Raw genomic sequence first — 20,118 nt, 5'->3', positions numbered from 1 at the left:
TAACAGAATTTCCACAAGCAGGGTCTGTTTCATAAAACTAATAAATTAATATTAGTAGTGAAAAGTTAATAATATTACTAAACATTATTAGTATTCTGTTTCATAAAATTATTAGTTAATGTTATTTATTACTGTAAACACTCATAATATTATTTAAATAATAATATTAGTAAAGTGTTTCATAAAGTAGCAAAGGTATTAAAATGTATTAATATTATTACCGTTATTTCCATGAATGTATTTTAACTATTAATTTCATTATTGGTAAAAAGTAAATGCATCAGCAGAGACGTCAACAATTAGGAATGAGAAATCGAGTTGCAATGATTTAGAATCCTAACTGAAATAAATTATTTCTCAAACATTTTTACATAGGTTATTGCGATTTACTCTGTTGTTGCTGTTAAAACACAGTAACTGTACACTGAAACCTGTTTCATTCAACATTATTGTAACTATTAATAGATAATATATTAGGTAATTAAAGCTGTAGACGAATACTTGGTTCTGTTTGTCAGCCTTAACCTCAAATCATTTATTTATGCTGAATGCAAACGATATAAACACACTGTAACCACTGTTTACCACGCATGACCATCCGCGACTTAATCTCATATAGAATGCGCTCATTAATAAGTTAATAATATTAGTGTACGTATTTTATGAGTTGTGCAAAATGTTTATGAAACAGAATTTAGTCAGTTAATGAAGTTATTTTCACAAATGTAATAATATTACGTAATATTATATTATGAAACAGGCCCGGGCTGAAAGCACGCTTTGATACGAATGGCTTCGTCATGTGTGCACTCTTTCCAGAGTCCCGTTCCCACTGAACAAGGTTTACAACATCAGCTAAGGTGAGATCAACATAGCGGCGCATTATTTCTTCGGGACTGTAGGCCTAAATCGCCGCCGATTCGTTTTCCTTCCGTGCGAGAGAGAGATCGCATCTCCCCATTAACGCCCGCCGTGACCGACCACACTGCCGGTGAGTGCCGTATGCTGCACTCCACATTCTACTTCGACATCTTGAATTATTCGTCATAAATCGGGAACTGTTTATGCAGCTACAACAAAAGACTTGTGGTTCGACCAATACACGATTTTTGAAATAGTGTGTGTGCTGAGAAACAATGTCTGAAACTCACGATTCTTTTTAAAATTATTAAGAAATGTTGCAACAGCAGGTAACTTGGTGTTGAGGTTCTGCAATATCGTTACATCATTAGCTGAAGAAGTCCCGTAATTTCTTCTGGCTTACTTCCTTTACAATATTATGTAACTTGAAAGGCGATGCCAATTTTACATGAATGTACTCAATACCCTACTAAAGATTATAGAAGAATTAAAACCTGTGTTGTAAAGATAAGATATGTTATCATTTCACACGCGTCACGTAATCTAACTCCCCAGAATTCACGCCAGTTTGCTTTGGTCCTCAGCCTCCCCTCTATGAGATGAAGCCCCATTTCGCCTGTCGATATCGCACTTCATCGCACCTCTCGACAGTCTCCTGAACTCTGAGGAAAACTTGTTATACCGATCTTCGAACGCGACACTCCCGTTTCCCCTACCATAATAACCAGTGGAAATAACTAAATCGACTCGCTAAATCCGCGTTCAGAAGTAACATTCGTGTTTCCACCTTGAAGCTGCGGCTGCCTTTCCCCGGAGCGCGTGATAATTCCGTGTCATCAACATTCCAAAAATTCGCTTGAAGGAGCTGTAGCGTGTATTGTTATCATTTCTAATATTATTTTTCTGTTCACGAAAATTAGAATTTAGCATTGGCTTCACCATAAACTTTTGTGAAGAATACAGATACTTGGGAATGAAAATCACGAAAAATGGCAAGCAGGAAGAGGATATAAATGGAAGAATAAAGAAAGAAAGGATAGCAATATCAAGACTAAGCAGCATTTTATGGGACCGAGATATTACAATAAAAACAAACATTTATCATTCAATTGTAAAAAGTACAACACATATGGATCAGAGACATGGTATTTGACATCAAGAACAATACGTACATTCGACTGAAATGGATTTCTGGCCACGATCTGCAAGGATTTCGAGGAGAGAAAAAATCAGGAACAACGTGATAGGGGAAAAAATGAAGCTGAAAGGATTTCTTGCAGAAGACATTAAAACAGCGCAGTTAAGCTGGCTTGGCCATATAAAAAGGATGACGGAAGACAGATTACCGAAAAAGGTTTATGAATAGATTCCGACCGGAAGGAGAAAGAGAGGAAGACCGAACATAACCTAATGGTTATGTAGAACATTGAGTGAGGGAGGTTTAGAGGAGGGAGAGTGTGGAACTTCGCTAATTGCAACTCTTGTAATCTTTGCTCTGTGCTGCAGAGGTCCAAACCTCTAAGTTCTTAAAATGATCTCGCAGTAATAAGAATGACTGTAATATATCTGACCAGCAAACTGTTCCAGTCAGGTCGCCATGGCAACTGCTTGTGCCTCGGATTGTTGCGAGGCAGAACAACTTGTTGATTCACACGTGGCAGCTGCTTACAATCGATTTCTCCTATTCGTTCATATTCAGTGACTACGACACAACTATTCATCCGGAAATGATTCACATGGAATACAATCAATGCTGGTAAAATTATTGGAAAACAACAAAGCATGACGGCTTACCAGGTGCTGGTAAGTGTTAGTGGTTAGTATTAATTGCAGTGGAGGACAGTTTCAATGCTCCTGGAAGCATCACATGTAACTTTTATATAATTACAAGTCAGTGAAATACTTCGCATTAATGACTTGTTGCTTTTTTATTAATTTATTCCTTTCCGTATCTCTGTAAAGAATCATTTGATTCTAAGTATATCTTTACATATTTTTCTTTCCACCCTAACCTAACTTACACGTACTTATTTTTTACAATTAAAAATCCTTCGAATAAGATCTAGGAAAAGCATGTCATTGTGTTCCCTGCAATCCCTCAGAAATTGTAATACTGATTCATTTATATTCTGTACGCTATATGAAAATATTTTATGGACGTAGAGTATTGTAATGGTGGTAGCGTCACACAAGGCTCCTTATACAACATGCATGAAAGTAACAGGTTGAACTTGCGTTTTCTACATTCAGCACTGAAGAGATTTCTATATAAATCGTAATAAGAGGGTTTTTCGTAAGTAAAGAATAAAGCAAATAAAACTAAATGCTCGGACACGTCAAATTTAATATTTAATATTTCTTGTCCTTTATTATAGTGCACCGTGGTGACCACGTAGTTGGAGAGCCCCGTCTCTCTCTTGCAGGCTATTCAAACTTCTCACAAATATTAGATCTTAGATTTTTCTGCGATTTCTAGATCACTCTTAATTTGAAGAAATTACTATCACAGACAATGCGAAATAGTACCTGCACAGTCTATTGTTCGTAGTACCCTCATAAACTCAAGCTTCGTGACTATATTAGACTGTGCTATAATTACCGTAAGTTTCGCAGTGGTTACATCGTGTGTCTAGAAGGGCGTGTTAGAATTCTGAGGTTATTTTGAATGATTTAAGTTCCTTTTTCTCTCTCTCTCTCTCTCTCTCTCTCTCTCTCTCTCTTCTACATGTGGTGTGTGAGGATATCGAAGTTTCACCAAAACTCGTGAAAATGTTGAAATAATCTACTACTTGTAGCAACACACTACTTTGCTTTTACTTCGACTCCAGAAGTAACATGACAGCTTGAACACATCGATTCGTTCACAAACCGCCTACAACGGACTACACTCAAGATGCACAGAATTTCAACCGTCATATTCCCGTTTCTGAGTAGGCTATTAAAACGCTCTAAATTGGAGAGAATCCCTTTATAATTGTTCTGTATTGAAAACAAACAATCACTTCCACAACTTAATGACATTTCTGCCCTCTTAATTTTAATTAACCAGCAGCTCCTAGAGTCGATAGCAACAACTCTTGAACCCATTTCAAGCGATAGAGGGATGGTCTTTGTCTCTGGGAAGGATTCGATGCTGCATGGCATAATTCATGTTTATTGGAAAGCAATACAATTCCAGACACTCCCCGTTTAATTAAAACGTTAATACATGAAGGAATGACGTCAGCAAGAGATCTCTGCTACTCACAGTCAGTTTTAAGACTGTAGCTACAGGGCATGAGTTCGGGACCCAGCATCCTAGAGGTTCTATGTCGATCTCCATTCTCAACAGTGTGTTCACTCTCGAGGGAACGGGCTTCTATCCTCGACAAGTACTGTCAGAATTTTAATAAACAAGACGACACTGAGTTCAGGTTTCTATCAATTCTTTAGTTATAAGGGCCTCTAGCAGGGGATTTAACTCCGATGATGGAAGCTGTGTCCTCATAGAAGTTCCTTAGTTTGCCGCATTGGGTTGGAATAATGGGAAGACGTTGGCGATGTGTTGCTAATCTAACAATTTTAAACAGATATTATGAATAGGCCTGCCCATTATTTGCAGGATTTGTCAATTTTATATTATTATTATTATTATTATTATTATTATTATTATTGAACTATAAAATCGTCTTTTGTATAGCCCCTCGTGCAAAAAATACTATTTGTAAAAAGCACTTCCGAACCTTGTATCGTAATATCCTCATAGACTCTTCGCCAGGGGTGTCAGCAGTTCTGGCACGCATTATAACATGTCTGTGCTTCGAACATTAACACCTTAAATATTTTAAATAAATATACATATGTTATTAATTTGTTACTATAACTGAACTTATCATAGCTGCTTACCTCATTAGCATTTAGAAGGACGTTTGTAATATAAACCGCTGCCAACTTTCCTTGGTAACCAAATAAAATGCAGAGTTGCCTATTTTTAATAAACAAATTAGCCACCTTAGAAGTATAAAAATTTCACAGCTATCCTTGTCTTGAAATCTCCTAAAAACAGGTACCGCAATATCGTGGGTATGCTATAAAATTCATACTTACTTACTTACTGGCTTTTAAGGAACCCGGAGGTTCATTGCCGCCCTCACATAAGCCCGCCATTGGTCCCTATCCTGAGCAAGATTAATCCAGTCCCTACCATCATATCCCACCTCCCTCAAATCCATTTTAATATTATCTTCCCATCTACGTCTCTGCCTCCCCAAAGGTCTTTTCCCCTCTGGCCTCCCAACTAACACTCTATATGCATTTCTGGATTCGCCCATACGTGCTACATGCCCTGCCCATCTCAAACGTCTGGATTTAATGTTCCTAATTATGTCAGGTGAAGGATACAATGCGTGCAGCTCTGCGTTGTGTAACTTTCTCCATTCTCCTGTAACTTCATCCCTCTTAGCCCCAAATATTTTCCTAAGAACAATTGGAAAAGAGAGCCTACACGTAAGTAGTAGTGACAATGGAGTTAGGTTAGTAAACTTCGCCACATCAAAAAATTTAATTGCCAAGAGTACAACATTCCCCCATAAGGATATACATAAATATACTTGGACTTCTCCAGACGGAATGACACACAACCAAATAGATCACATCTTGATAGATAAACGAAGACGTACTAGTATAGTAGACATTCGAACTTTCAGGGGGGCAGACTGTAATTCTGACCATTATTTGGTAATTGGAGAATTAAGAGAAAGACTATCAGTAGCCAAGCGAGTAGAGCAACAAGCTAATATTAGTAGATTCAATATTCTGAAATTAAAGGACGAGGAAACTAAGCAACGTTATCAGGTTGAAATTTCAAATAGGTTTGCTGCTTAGCAACTTCCGACGAAGCTGAGAAAGAGTTAGATGTTAATAGCGTGTGGGACAATATCCGAGATAATATCAAAATTGCAGCTGAGCAGAGCATAGGTTATCATGAAACTAAGAAAAAGAAACCATGGTTTTATGAAGATTGTTCCATTGCAGTAGATAGAAGGAAACAAGCTATAAAATTCATAGTTGCATAAAACTTAATAGTAAGGGGCAAGTGAATCACCCTGTATATAATGTAGTTTGCAAAGGCCAGCGTTCGACTGAATGTTAACCGCGGCTGTTTTGCGTGTTGCAGTCTGCAACCAGTTCGCCCTGGGGGTGTTTTCCATGGTCGGAGCCGTCAACCCCGACTTCTTCGACACCCTGCACTCGTACAGCAACACTTTCAAAATGCCCTTCGTCACGCCTTGGTTTCCTGAGAATGTAAGTTGAACATCCGGCTGTAAATATGAGGGAAAATATTGAACAGTTTTATTTTCGGAGGAGAGTAGATAACAGGGGCGTCCTGCTCCGAAATGCAAGTTGTCCTGAGCAGACAGGGAAGCAATTTATGGTGCCAAAACGTGCCTCGAGTAGGTCTTATGGTTCCATGTACAGATAAATGCGTCCTTTCAAAGTACTGAAAAGCACGATTATGACGCTGAGGATTCTGGAAGAAGAGTCCTTTATTCCAACATTCCTTACGTAGATTCTTATTTTTAACTTTTGTGTCGTCATCGGTGACATCATCTTTCCATACTAGTAAAGTAAAGCTGTGACGTGTACCATTGAGATTTTGCAAATTTTGGTGATATTTTTCTATCAACCATTTATTGTCATATTTCTCAACTGCAGTGCTCTCCACAAATTTGCTGTCAGTGCATTATTCATAACTAGACTTCGTTGAATTGCCACACGCAGCATGCAATCAGGTTGACGATGTACGGTAGTATAGAGGAGGTGAGCGACCGCCCGGTCTCGTAGTATAAGCAGTTCATGTTACGAGATGTGACCAGTGCAAATAGATAGAGCAGCTACAGCTAATGTATACCTATGTAAGCACTTGTTTTTGCATTACTGTGGTTGGAATAGTCAAAGCTTAACATTTGTTCAGTGCCGACAAGAATTCGATCAAACATACTACAATGAGAGTGTTGCTGTTCCAAACAATTGCCCCTGGAATACCCTTACCCCCGCAGCCATTCTTGACCCGTTGGGGAACGTGGTTGGATGCTGTTAATTATTATGCAGAATATTACGGCAAAATAATGGAGGTAATTGATGCATTGGATAGCACAGACAGTTCCGCTGTTGCAGCTGTAAAATCATTGCCTTCTGAACAGCTATTGGAAGATATTCTGTTCATTGATTCTAATTTTAAAATCGTGTCCAAAAGCATCACCCTGTTAGAATCGTCTAAACTACAACTCTCAGAAGCCCTATAATATTGTGTATAACGTATCACAAACCGTTATCCAAAATAACAATTCACTAATTTCAGAAAAAGTGAAATGTAAGTTGGGAACATTATTGCTAAAAATTCTCCTATTCACAACTTCGTATTATAAATGATATGCTATCAGGTCACGACAAGATGTCTGAAGTTGGTGTACTAAAAAGTAGTGACTTTCGGTTCTTCAAATATGCACCTATTACATCGTGTAATGTTGAACGTACATTTTCCCAATATAGAAACTGTTTGAGTGACCATCGGAGGTTCACTTTGCAGTCGCTCAAAATGTACGTAACTCTTCACTGCAATGCACATATTCAAGGATGATATGAGTATCTTACATTAAATTTTAAGAGTTAATATATCTCACTACAAAATAATTGTGTATTTACATGTTTAGACATTCCTACTTCAATGATCATTCATTATATTTCCTGACTGCAGGATACAGGTTTCATTGTAACCGTAGTATACTGCTCAATGTTTACATCAGAGGCATACTCCATCCTTTGCACGCCCCATTCTCATACAGTCTATACCGCGTGCGTAGTAAACCTTACGATTCTCGTGGCAATTCCACGAAGTCTATTCATAACACACACTTCATGTTTTAAGGACAAGAACAGCCTAAGTAAAATCTTTGAATGGTCACCATTATTTTTCATATAATAACGCGGACTAGCTGCTCCCTGTATGTAAAATTTTGCAGTGTCATCAATCGTTCTGAGAAACAATTGTCATTAGAAGGGACGAAATAATTCCAGAGCCTCAAGTGGGCCAGAACAGGCTGACACTATTCCGGGTGCTGTATCTGAGTACTGCAAAATAGTGTTTATCTTCATTACATTATTATTATTATTATTATTATTATTATTATTATTATTATTATTATTATGTCATCACACCATCATCATCATAAAGCTTTTGGTTCTGAAAGCAAAATGAAGATCGTCTTGCAGACCTATAGCGAGAAAAAAATTCTGCGCTGTATCAGAGATACATCGGCACGTAGAATACGTCACCCAGTTTCAGGAATGAAAGTACAGTTGTGTTGGTTTGAATGTTTCATTTTTGTTACTGTTTACAAATGGACAGTATGGGTCTACTATGATAAGAGAAGTAATTAATGAAGGGCATGCAATATATTTTCTCTCCATATGAAGCGACATTCCGAAATTAGTCCCAGCTCACAACAAATTTTTCATTATGGTTGTCTCAAAGTGTAGGCCCTATCCTACGTGTATATTATTAGTTTAATACTCTGGATGACTCCATATCTAATGCAGCCGATGACGGGACACGAATGCATTAATTTACTTCGTATTATTTTATTAAGAATAGTCAATTTGCGGGAGTAATTAAATTAACATCCGTTATCTTCAAATTAAGCGTGTAACATGTAGAATCCGAAATAACAATCAGGACGGAGAGATGATTGTAGATCCATCAGCATCTCGTTAAGTCACTGTTTGTTTACAAACTATTGTTCATTTTAGTAATATGAATGATTGTAAGATACTTCTGACAACAAATTACATTCCTCGCCGAATTAGATCCCAGAATGCTCTGTTCTTAGCCACGAGCTATTTCAGTGTCTTTGTTGGTTACCAAAATGTCTCTAAGTGGACTGTTGTCATAGTGGGCTTGTTTACATTACGTAATCAGTCTTTAATTTGATTAGTTTTGCAATTACCTGAGCAAACTGATCTTCCTGTGCTTACACTGGGCTGCAAAAGAAATGCCGAGAGCAAACATGGCGAGGTGGAAAGCCATTTTCCTGAGACTAGTTTAAAAAAGAAACATGCAAATACCACTTTTATAACATGTTGACGTTATTATTTAATATGAATTGATTTTAAATGATTCATAATACTTTTATTTTACAACATTAATAGGAATACTACACGAAAATAGTGAAACTGTAGTTTATATGGTATTCCACAGCCTTCGTTATGATCCATGGATGCTATTGTTGTTACAGTCGATATATACTGCCAGTTGCATTTCATATTGTATTAACAAAAAAGTATCAGTTTTATTATAAATATAAACATAACATTTATAGTTTATCGAAGACATAAGTTACACGAACAAGCTAAATGATGCAATGATAACATAGCAGTAACAGAGTTTATATGCAATGCCTTCTGTTTATCTCTGTTTCTATTGTTTGCTAAGCGAAGGCCTCGTAACACGATAATGTTTCAAATCTACTCGGAAGCTCAGTGTATACAACACTGCAGTGTGAGTAATTAGCAAAGAAATATCTTCGTGGCTTGTGCGCCATCCTAACCTGACCTCCGCCGCCCTGAGCGCGAGTATTTATATGCGCGGTCAGTCATGGCATTGTTACTTAATAAAAACAGTTGACAATCGGTATCTCAAGAGCAACAACGCCATAAAATGCCAGATAAAATTACCAAGTGATTATACAATTCGAATAGATTCATTTCGTCCAGGGAGCATACATTTTGGTGCAAGGATGTCGTTTAACATGTTATTACTCTTTTATTCAAATAATTGAAATACAATCATTTTTATCCAGGGAGCATACATTTTGGTACAAAGATAATTTCATTAACATATCTCTTATTTGAAATTGTATTTAAATAATTAAAATGCGATAATTTTGTTTCAGTGCAAAGTGAATTCGTGTAACATGTTTCTAAATTAGTGTTGAATATATTATGTAATAAATAACCCCGAATATTATCGTGGGTTTTGTACGAAGGTAATTATTTGTGTTGCCTCCATTTTCCATCATTGTTTACGTAAAATAAAGACAAATGAAAATTACAGTAGCATGACACAAGAACTATAGGAAAGGATATTAAGTAATAAAATATGTAGACATTATCGTGTACGACATGCTTTGGCGACATCGTTAAAAACTTTAAATTGGGAGATTCGTGAGGAAGTGCATTGTGTATCATCGGATGGTTCTTTCAGACGGGCAGACATTATTGCTATTAACGGACGCTTAAAACGGGCTCTTGTTCTTGACCCTACTATCCGTTTCGAAAGAAACCTAAATCAGGCCACCGAAGTTGATATTGAGAAGAAGTCCATATATGAACCTTGTCTGCCGTATCTTTCTCAAAAGTACAACGTCCCTCTTAAACAATGGTCCGTCATTGGTATGCTGTTTGGCAGTAGACGTTCTATTTCCAAATTCACATGGAATTATCTTAAGAAACTTCACATTCCCTTTGATTATGTAATGTCTGTCCTTATAAATATTATCAAGGATTCTCTTCAAATACTACATCATCTCTATTTCAATTAATCCATTTATTTTGCCTTCAACAATTGAGGCGCTGACATGGGAAAGGTAGTAACTGCCAAAAACAAAATTTTTCAGGGGAAGCAAAAAACAAATTTATGAACACTTTCTCACTTACATTATTATAGAAACTGCTTTAAATGAAAGGCATACACTCATGTTTGTGTTACATATGAAATTTGAAAAGTCTGGCACAGATTTATCTGTGAAATCCTATTTTATGAAAATACAGCATTGAAATCACTCCTTAGCCAAACTGAGAATTAACGTTATTTATACATTATGCACAAATTTTTTGGTAAAATGCATGATACTTTTCATCGAGGAAGTCTAACATAGATAACAAGTCTCTCTTTTTGGCATCTGGGACGACTGGTCTTCTTTCAAGGCGTTTCAAGCGCTGCAAGTTAGTGATTGACGTTAATGACTGTCCTTTCTTTAAAATCTTGTGCTCTGTCCACATTTCAAGGTCATTAAATGACTGTCTTGTTTTTATTAGAGGAAAATCAGCTCTTGAGAGTCTAATCCAGTTGAGGGTGCTGATTTTGATAGAAGTTGTATTAAAAAACTTGTCACATTCTGCAGAAAAGTCGAAGAAATCCTCATCCTTCATCATTATTACATTATTAGGCCTTACCTCTTCTGGAACCATGGTCTTGCATCTTTTTTTTTCTTTTCTCTATGATGCCAAATTCCCTATCATATGGCATGTAGGAATGTTCTGAAACAAGGAATTTCAAGTCCACTGAATCAAAATGTTTCCTGGCAATAATGTAAATCAAGACCATTAGAATCACCCGATTCTTATTCTGTCCTGCACAGTTATCAGCCCATATTTGTCTAGACACACTCTGATGTTGTAAAAGGAGTTACTACCTTCTCCGCGCCAACAGCTGTGCACATACAACTTACAACGTATAGTGACTACGTTTCCAACTTCGTTTCATTACATACGGACATACTACCTTCTCTGTGCCATTGGCATGGCCATTTACTGCCTTCTCAATGAAAAACCTAAAAATTCGAATTTGTGGCAGTTACGACCTTTCCCATGTCAATGCCTCAATTAACTTTCTCTTTTCTGTAATGTATCACATCACATTATATTGTACATGTTTATTGTATTCAGGACCCTTGTGGTCACTCAAAATTCTTTGAGCTGATGTCTATAATTTAGAATTTATATATTACGGTACTTAATGTGTGCCGCGTCTATATTTGTAAAGTTATACCTTTCATTTTATCATGAAATAACGCAACGCAAATCCGACGTCATCAGTTCCGTGTGGGGTGTGGGGGGATATCGAAGCTTCGGTGACGTTTTCAACTTCCTTTATACCTAAAAATTGGTTTCAGTTTTTGTTTTCGTTTTTCAGACTGAGTTATTGCAATTCTATGTTGGCCTACATTCATTTCCTGACACGAAAAATAGCGAAAGTATAGTGATTCCGGGCTAATTCCATGTTCAGATACAACAAGAGGTACCGGTATTTTTTTTTCGAACTCCTGACAGCGAATGAATGACTTTGGCCTGCTGTCTGTCCGTGAATCCGTCCGCATACACCAAAAAAATGTTTTGTTTAATACGAACCCGGGACGACTTATTTATTTTAATATCCTTTCACCCCTGAATTGTTTCACAGTAAATTATGGGCTGCCGTGCAACCCCTTGGCTGTTACTTTATGACGTCTTCCTTCCCAGGTTCATAACGCAGGCAGGGGATGAAGTCTGTGCAGAGATTCGCCTCACGTGTAAGGCAGCGATCGGCCACACTTCTAGCCAAGTAGCGATGGGTCGTTCATGAACGAACTATTGCTGCGTTTTCTGTTTGGCTTCAGTTCGCCTCTTCAGCTAGGGAAATTGATGACAAAAACCTGTTCGTCACTACCTGAGGACAGAGTGGAGACGGGAAGATCTCTAATGAGAAACTGCAAATTGTAGAAGAACAATAGCCTATTGTTAATACACATCTGAAGTCTGATTAGTGTATGTTACTAGCCAGCGAAGTATGCAATGGAGGGGAAAAGGAACTGGCCACCCTACCCCATTATCTCCTGCCCTAGTTGCCTTATTGGGGTCATATGCCTCTCCTTTCAAAACTTGCAGTGTCGGGAAGTTCTTTGTTCCGTTATTATTGTTCGTAATAATCCAGCCGCTGTATTTTCCAAATTTCCCTTCAACACAAAATGCCCACGTCTTGCTACCACACAGGACAAATGCCGGGTGTTTTCCGGGGATTGAACGCGAGATACGTCGGTTTGAAGCGGTCAGCGGCACATCGTCACGCTTCCAGTTCGAGTCAGGCCTTGCATTCCAGCACACAGTCAGGGTTGCCAGATTGGGCTACAAATAGCCAATTGGGCTACTTGAAATTTGAATTGGCTATTGATTTTTACCATTGGGCTACTTGCAACTTTTTGGGCTACTAAAAAATTTTCTGGGCTATTTTTGGGCTATTTTTTTCTGATTTGAATTTGTGAAAAATTAATAATAATAGGTGTAATAATAGTCTTCCACTCCGTGGAAAAAACCTTTTTACAGTGTACGTTTCGCCTTATTCTACCGCCACCTTAACCACGAGGAACGAAGTACCTATGCGAAATACATACAGTATATTGCACAATGTCACATGACTAAGCCAGTGTAAGGGGATTTTCTCGTTTCACCATGACCAGTGGCAGCAGAAATGCAGGGCGAAGTGCAGCCTGCAGGCAGATAATAATCAGTTCCTGTTTTTCCTTCACTTCAAGCGTTAGTATTTTTGTGAATGCCGATGTAGTTTATTACAGTAATCTTAAATTAGGAACTAGGATCTGTTGTAACAGTAATATACAATTTTTAAGTTATATTAGAGAATTACTTTTTTGACATTTTTGTACCCTAATTATAATGTAGGCTAATTAGTATTGAATTCTGAGTCCTATAGTGAAATAATTTTAAGAGAACTGTGTTTGTTATAAAAGTGATATACAGTAACATTTTTAAATTGTGATAGTGAATAACTTTTTATACATTTATTTTGTTTTGTGATTATACTGAAAATGGAAATATTTATTATTTCGTTCTGTAATTGCTGAAAATAGGAAAGTGGGAGAAGTAACTTATATACCAAAACTCTGCCAAAACGTTTAATAGCCAATGGTTAAATGATACTTCATTCTCAAACTGGCTTCAGGATGAGAAATTCGACAGAATAAAGCAAATTGTAAAGTTTATAAAGTTTAAGTTAGTGCTCATAAAGGAGACTTGAAAAAAAAAAAACATTCCGATTCCGTTAAACATATATAATCCGCGAAATATAAATCTGCCATTTATATTGGGCTACTTTTTCTGAATGTTGGCTACCTTTTGAGCTAGCTTTCGCTACTTTTAGTTGTACCAATCTGGCAACCCTGCGCACAGTAATGTTTGCCCGCTGCCGTGTAGCCAACACCGCCAGGCCTCAGTTTTTGTATTTTTCCTCTTTCCCACAACTTTAAAGTTTCTTGGCTAGCAGAAGAGTTTGACTAAGTTTTGTGAACTCTCTTCCCGCAGGGGTGAACTAGTGGATGGGTTCTGTCCAGTCTAGCAGCACTCGGGGATGGTAATCTTTCGAGCATTGGGTCCGGTTTAAAATGTTGGATAAAAGAGCAATTTCACAAATAAACATTGCTCTTACTTTCTCCTCTACATTTTCTGCCTGCAAGTCAAGTAGGCCTAATAACGATAAGATTCTGCTGTGGCTGAAATTTAGATAACTAAATGTTTAATACAGGCTACATCGCGTTGAAGATTCCGTGTCTCATTTCGGAGAACTCAGAGTGTTAAATATTTCATTAATCCAAGTAACACCTGCAACTTTGAATTAACACCACCTCAGGCATGAGTTTACATATTATTACAGTATTATTATTATTATTATTATTATTATTATTATTATTAATTATCATTATCATCATCATTGGTAGTAGTGGTAGTACGTACTTTGCAGCAGTTAGTTGCTTGTAGGTAGTAGTCCTTGTCTATGCGGATGACGTGAATATGTTAGGAGAGAATCCACAAACGATTAGGGAAAAGACGGGAATTTTACTGGAAGCAAGTAAAGAGATAGGTTTGGAAGTAAATCCCGAAAAGACTAAGTATATGATTATGTCTCGTGACCAGAATATTGTACGAAATGGAAATACAAAAATTGGAAATTTATCTTTTGAAGAGGTGGAGAAGTTCAAATATCTTGGAGCAACAATAACAAATATAAATGATACTTCGGAGGAAATTAAACGCAGAATAAATATGGGAAATGCGTGTTATTATTCGGTTGAGAAGCTTTTGTCATCCAGTCTGCTGTCAAAAAATCTGAAAGTTAGAATTTATAAAAAAAAGTTATATTACCGGTTGTTCTGTATGGTTGTGAAACTTGGACTCTCACTTTGAGAGAGGAACATAGGTTAAGGGTGTTTGAGAATAAGGTGCTTTGGAAAATATTTGGAGTTAAGAAGGATGAAGTTACAGCAGAATGGAGAAAGTTACACAACACAGAACTGCACGCATTGTATTCTTCACCTGACATAATTAGGAACATTAAATCCAGACGTTTGAGATGGGCAGGGCATGTAGCACGTATGGGCGAATCCAGAAATGTATATAGAGTGTTAGTTGGGAGGCCGGAGGGAAAAAGACCTTTAGGGAGGCCGAGACGTAGATGGGAAGATAATATTAAAATGGATTTGAGGGAGGTGGGATATGATGATAGAGAATGGATTACTCTTGCTCAGGATAGGGACCAATGACGGGCTTATGTGAGGGCGGCAATGAACCTCCGGGTTCCTTAAAAGCTAGTAAATAAGTAAGTGGTTAGTTATTAGTAATAGTGTTGGTGGTAATGATGGCGGTGATCCTGTAGCGAATCTCGCTTGCTCTGAAGCACGTGTACGCAATGACACACAAATAATGAACATTGTTAATTCTCCTAGTTCTGCTGTTGTAAAACTTCCAGATTACGCCGATTTGTACTTCATTACAGAAGAATAAAGGGAAAATACAGAGCTTGAAAATAAAAGCATTAAGCTTTCCAAAGAAATGCACATTCCCAGCATCTCCGATACAGGAAACAGTTCCCAGCATGTTGTCTGTGTGCAGCGAACTCTTGGTCCAGGTAATTCATAGGACAGTGAAACATGGGCTATGATATAGTAATTGTGTGTTTATTTGTGAAAAAAAATTACAAGAAGCTGTTCACTCAATTTTCGCTCAACGGTTCTTTCGTTATTTTATTGTGTTATTTCGCCCATGTACCAATGCACCAATGGATTGTCAGGATTTACTGAGCATTAACCAGTCAAAGCGAACTGTTGACTACAATCCTGTCGCGCCTGAGTTGTCTGAAATGTTGCCTACACACTTGTTGCCAAGTGTTTCCATTCATTTACTCTAATAATAATAATAATAATAATAATAATAATAATAATAATAATAATAATAATAATAATAATAATAATATTTTCTAAATTATAGACATCAGCTCAATGAATTTGAGTGACCACAAGGGTCCTGAATACAATAAACATGTACAGGGTTGGGCAGATAAAACCGGCCCGTGTTATGACACATGATTTGAAACAAACTTCAAATGGAATGGAAATAAAATGCATTTACCTTCATAATAAATGTTGGAAGCGCCCTCCATCTGCATCTAGACACTTCTGTGCACGTTTTAACAGGTTCATGAAAACACGTGTCAATTCCTCATGGGTAATAAATTCATTAATTCGCGCCGTAAGTTGAGGAGTCCGGACAGAAGGAGTTCTGTTCCTTGTTACATTTTTTATGGATCCAGTCGTACGCCATTTTCGCACCAAATCTTGAATGCTGCTTTTCGCTGGTACTGAGCGAAGCGGATATTTGTGTCTGAATAATTGTTGTGTTTCCTTAATAGAGCTGGTCTGTACGTACGCCTCCACAATGAATATTCGCTCTGGTATTGAATAAGTCATGCTTATTTAAAGAACAACTCTTTACATGTGTTTAGAACGTCTGACTTTTAAACAGCAACCAGAAGAGGTTATAAGCAACAATGGCGCAACAACAATGACACAAAACACGCGGAAGATACAGTATAGCCAACATAATTACATTTTCAAGAAAAAAGAAAGAAAAGAAAACAATGCCCTACATAATTTATTTTCCAAATCATATGACATAAGATGGGGCCGATTTATCTGCCCAACCCTGTACAATATAATGTGATGTGATGCATTAAAGAAAAAAGAAAGTTAATTGTTGAAGGCAAATATAAGTTGATTAATTGAAATAGAGATGATGATGTAATATTTGAAGAGAATCCTTGATAATATTTATAAGAATAGACATTACATAATCAAAACGAATGTGAACTTCCTTAAGATAATTCCATGTGAATTTTGTGATTGAACCTCTGCTGCCAAACAGCAAACCAATGACAGACCATTGTTTAAGAGGGACGTTGTACTTTTGAGAAAGATACGGAAGACAAGGTTCATATATGGACTTCTTCTCAATATCAACTTCGGTGGCCTGATTTAGGTTTCTTTCGAAACGGAACAAGAGCCCGCTTTAAGCGTCCGTTGATAGCAATAATGTCTGCCCGTCTAAAAGAGCCATCTGATGATACAGTCGACTATAAAAATTTCTTCAAACAGTTGCAGGTACCAATATGAAAAAAAAAAAAACACACAAGAAAAATAAATATATGAGATGTAGAGTAAGATCTGATAGTAGACGTTCAAATCCTACGTGTGCCACATCTGTAACAAGAGCAGCATCTTTATTAAAGGAAATTGTACAAAAAGAAAAAGAAAAAGAAAAAGAAAGCCGAGAAAAATGAGTTTATGAGTTCGGAACTTTACTGCATAGTAGATGAAACAAATCACATGCAGTTTCTTTTAACTATAACAGGTGATTGGACAGTTCTGTGCAAAAATGACAATTTTGCTTCGGTGTAGGCCTGTCTTTAAGTACGTGTAAGAACGCGAGCCTGGTGTGCAGTGGAGGATCAGTGGGATCGTCCAGACGACGGACGACGTGCGGGTCCAACAGCTGTTCCACCCATATGCAGTACAGATACAAATATTGCCCCCAGTCTCTTTCGATTGTCCGCACTGTAGGTATGATCTCGGAGCAGGAGGACTTCCGTGTGCACACACACCATGCCTTGCACTGTCCAATCCTCCCACATGCGTTTCTTGCAGTTTGATGTATGTTCATAAATTTCTCTGTCTTTATGAGTTGAATAATCTCTTACACCTTCATCTCGCTTACGAATATCTAGCAATCCAGAGCAGGAATTTCAATTTCCGTCCATTGAATCTCTTCTCGCTGCCATGATTTCTCACTTAAAAGAATGCAGCTAATGGAGTTGTTTGTCGAGTTTAATTTGCATAGCCTTCCTTGCTTTCCGACAAAGTGTTCACTTTATTGTTGTTGTCGAAGCTTATTATCTACGTCTCTGTCACGAAGAATTGTTACCTGACATAGCTAGTTAAATGTAGGAGCCAGGGGCGGTTATTCAGGTGAAGTAGGTGAAGTACCATTTCACCTATTTGCGTGTAAAACACAATTTTATCTCGTATTAATAATTAATTCTAGTTATTACCGGTTCCGTATTTCTAAAATAAAAAAAAAGTTATATAAATAGTACCTGTAACCGTCCGCTGAATAGAATAATGTCAACTGTTACGAGCGCCGAGCGGTGAATACTGGAACCTATAGGCCTAATACTGTAGAGGTGAAAATATTTGGGCTCCCATTCTCATACAGCACTTGGTTTCCATGGTAACGTCACGTCACGTACTAAAGAAAGATTATATGAGTGAAGTGCGTTTCTGAGGGCCGATTGTATAAACCATTTAATCTTAGATCAGAGATTAAATTGATCCTTGTTTCAGCTGAACTTGGAATTTTGTGTTGTATAAAGTCTAATCTGAGATTAATTTGTCTCAAACTAAAGTCAACTTTGACTGAAGAAATTTCTCCTATTAAGTTAGATGATCCAAGTTCAGTTATTTCTTTTCTGTTTGAAATATACTAGTGACAGATTGTGCAAATAAAATATCCATTATTATTAATATTAATAGATATTGTAGGTACATTTATATATATATTTCTTTCAGTTTCTTGCCTTAATACATAAACATTCTTATATTTTATAAGGCTCTATCGTATTCAGCAGTATCAAATAACATAACCTATAGTTATATTATGTTTATAACAACCATTTATTATTAATGGATATGATAGGTACATTCATAAATGTTCAATTAACTGTATTACTAAACGAAAATAGTCGTTTTATAAAGCTTTATTATGTTTAGCAGTATCTAACACCATAACATGATAACAACTTGGAGAACAGTCAACCTTCTTCTTATTGTCCGCCATTATTTACATTGCACAAAAAAAAAAAAAACCAGTGTCTCCAACAGAGTGTACGGAAAGTCGCCAAAAAGTAGTTGTAATGTCGCTAGATTTCTTATTATCAACAAAGAAAGATTAAATTTTGTCACTATGGGGTGCTAAAAAGGTCACTAAATCCCTATTTAAGCAATATAAACGTTAAAAGAAATTGTTGTTGAAAAAGAGTTAAAGTCGCAAGATTGGCAACACTGAACAAACCTGTATAACATGGTCCGCGCATCACGTATTTCACCTGTTTATGCGATGTTGCCAAATCCTTTTCACGTGAACTTAGACTGCATTTGAACCAAGGTAATCTGATCGCAGAAACGTTTTATACAATAGAAGAAGTGTCTGAACTCGGTTCACTTTTCGATCTTCGATCAAAGTTGATCTTTAGTCAGGGAGTTTTATACAATTGGGCCTGAGTCTTTCAGTTACGGAGGACTGTCAGACTTGTTGTAGGTGGAGTAACCAGTTTGCAGATGTAACAGGGCGGGGGCTATTGTTGAAGGGCTGTGAAATTTTACAGTATGTAGGCCTACTACCTGACTCGAGAAAAGTATCCTTATTCCTTGTGTCTAAGCAGCCAGCCCTGCAGCGGTAAATTAGCTGGCTGTATGTTATTTGATCAGGAATGCACGCCACATACATTCGTAAAGTTTAAAAGTTGTTTTCCGCCGCGTGTATTATTTCGTCTCATGAGTTTCCCAGGTTTGTTCCAGCTCTTGTACTTGAACGTTTAACGCGCGCGTAAATGCACACATGTAGTTTAGTACTTATTAACTTATTATCTAATGTATTTGGAGTATATTAGTGATAAGTGTATAAAGTGTATTAATCCTACATCGTAGTGTATATTGTATGTTTAATCACTATAGTGCTATTATGCAAATACTTAGGTACCAGTACATAGAAAATATTAATAAATGAGTGCGAAATATGTATCCCGGAAATGGCACGGTTTGTAACATATTAGAAATGCCGTTTTGGAGATATAAATATGAGGATGGAAAAGAAAGGACAGGGACCTCTCAAATTGCAGATTTAGATTTCACGACGCTTCTTCCGACGGCCTTCACATGCCTTGTCATCGAACAACAGATGACAGCGTCTTGCCATCCTAACGGCAAACACCAGCAATCTCCTCCTCGCCCCGTTCCGTGATCACTTGATCAAATCTCCGTCCCCCTCGCGTATGTGGTACCTAAGAGGTTACGTCCAATTTCGGCTTCCCCTTCAAAATTTTCTAGAGCTCCTTCAGTGGAGCAG

At 37.3% G+C, this 20,118-nt stretch overlaps 1 long non-coding RNA gene across 1 annotated transcript in view; it reads left to right on the top strand.

Moving 5' to 3' along the window:
• Positions 1-6,013: 6,013 nt before the first annotated feature.
• LOC138716294 (uncharacterized) overlaps positions 6,014-20,118 on the top strand; it is a 67,618-nt gene continuing 53,513 nt past the window's right edge. The window contains exon 1 of the long non-coding RNA XR_011336628.1: positions 6,014-6,144. This is a non-coding gene — a long non-coding RNA (uncharacterized lncRNA). The remainder of the gene's footprint in view (positions 6,145-20,118) is intronic.

This window comes from Periplaneta americana, chromosome 16, assembly GCF_040183065.1.
Source record: "Periplaneta americana isolate PAMFEO1 chromosome 16, P.americana_PAMFEO1_priV1, whole genome shotgun sequence".
In the NCBI taxonomy this organism is placed as follows: Eukaryota; Metazoa; Arthropoda; class Insecta; order Blattodea; family Blattidae; genus Periplaneta; species Periplaneta americana.
Note: the sequence above shows the minus strand (reverse complement) of the source record. Positions and strands in the feature narration are given on the sequence as shown.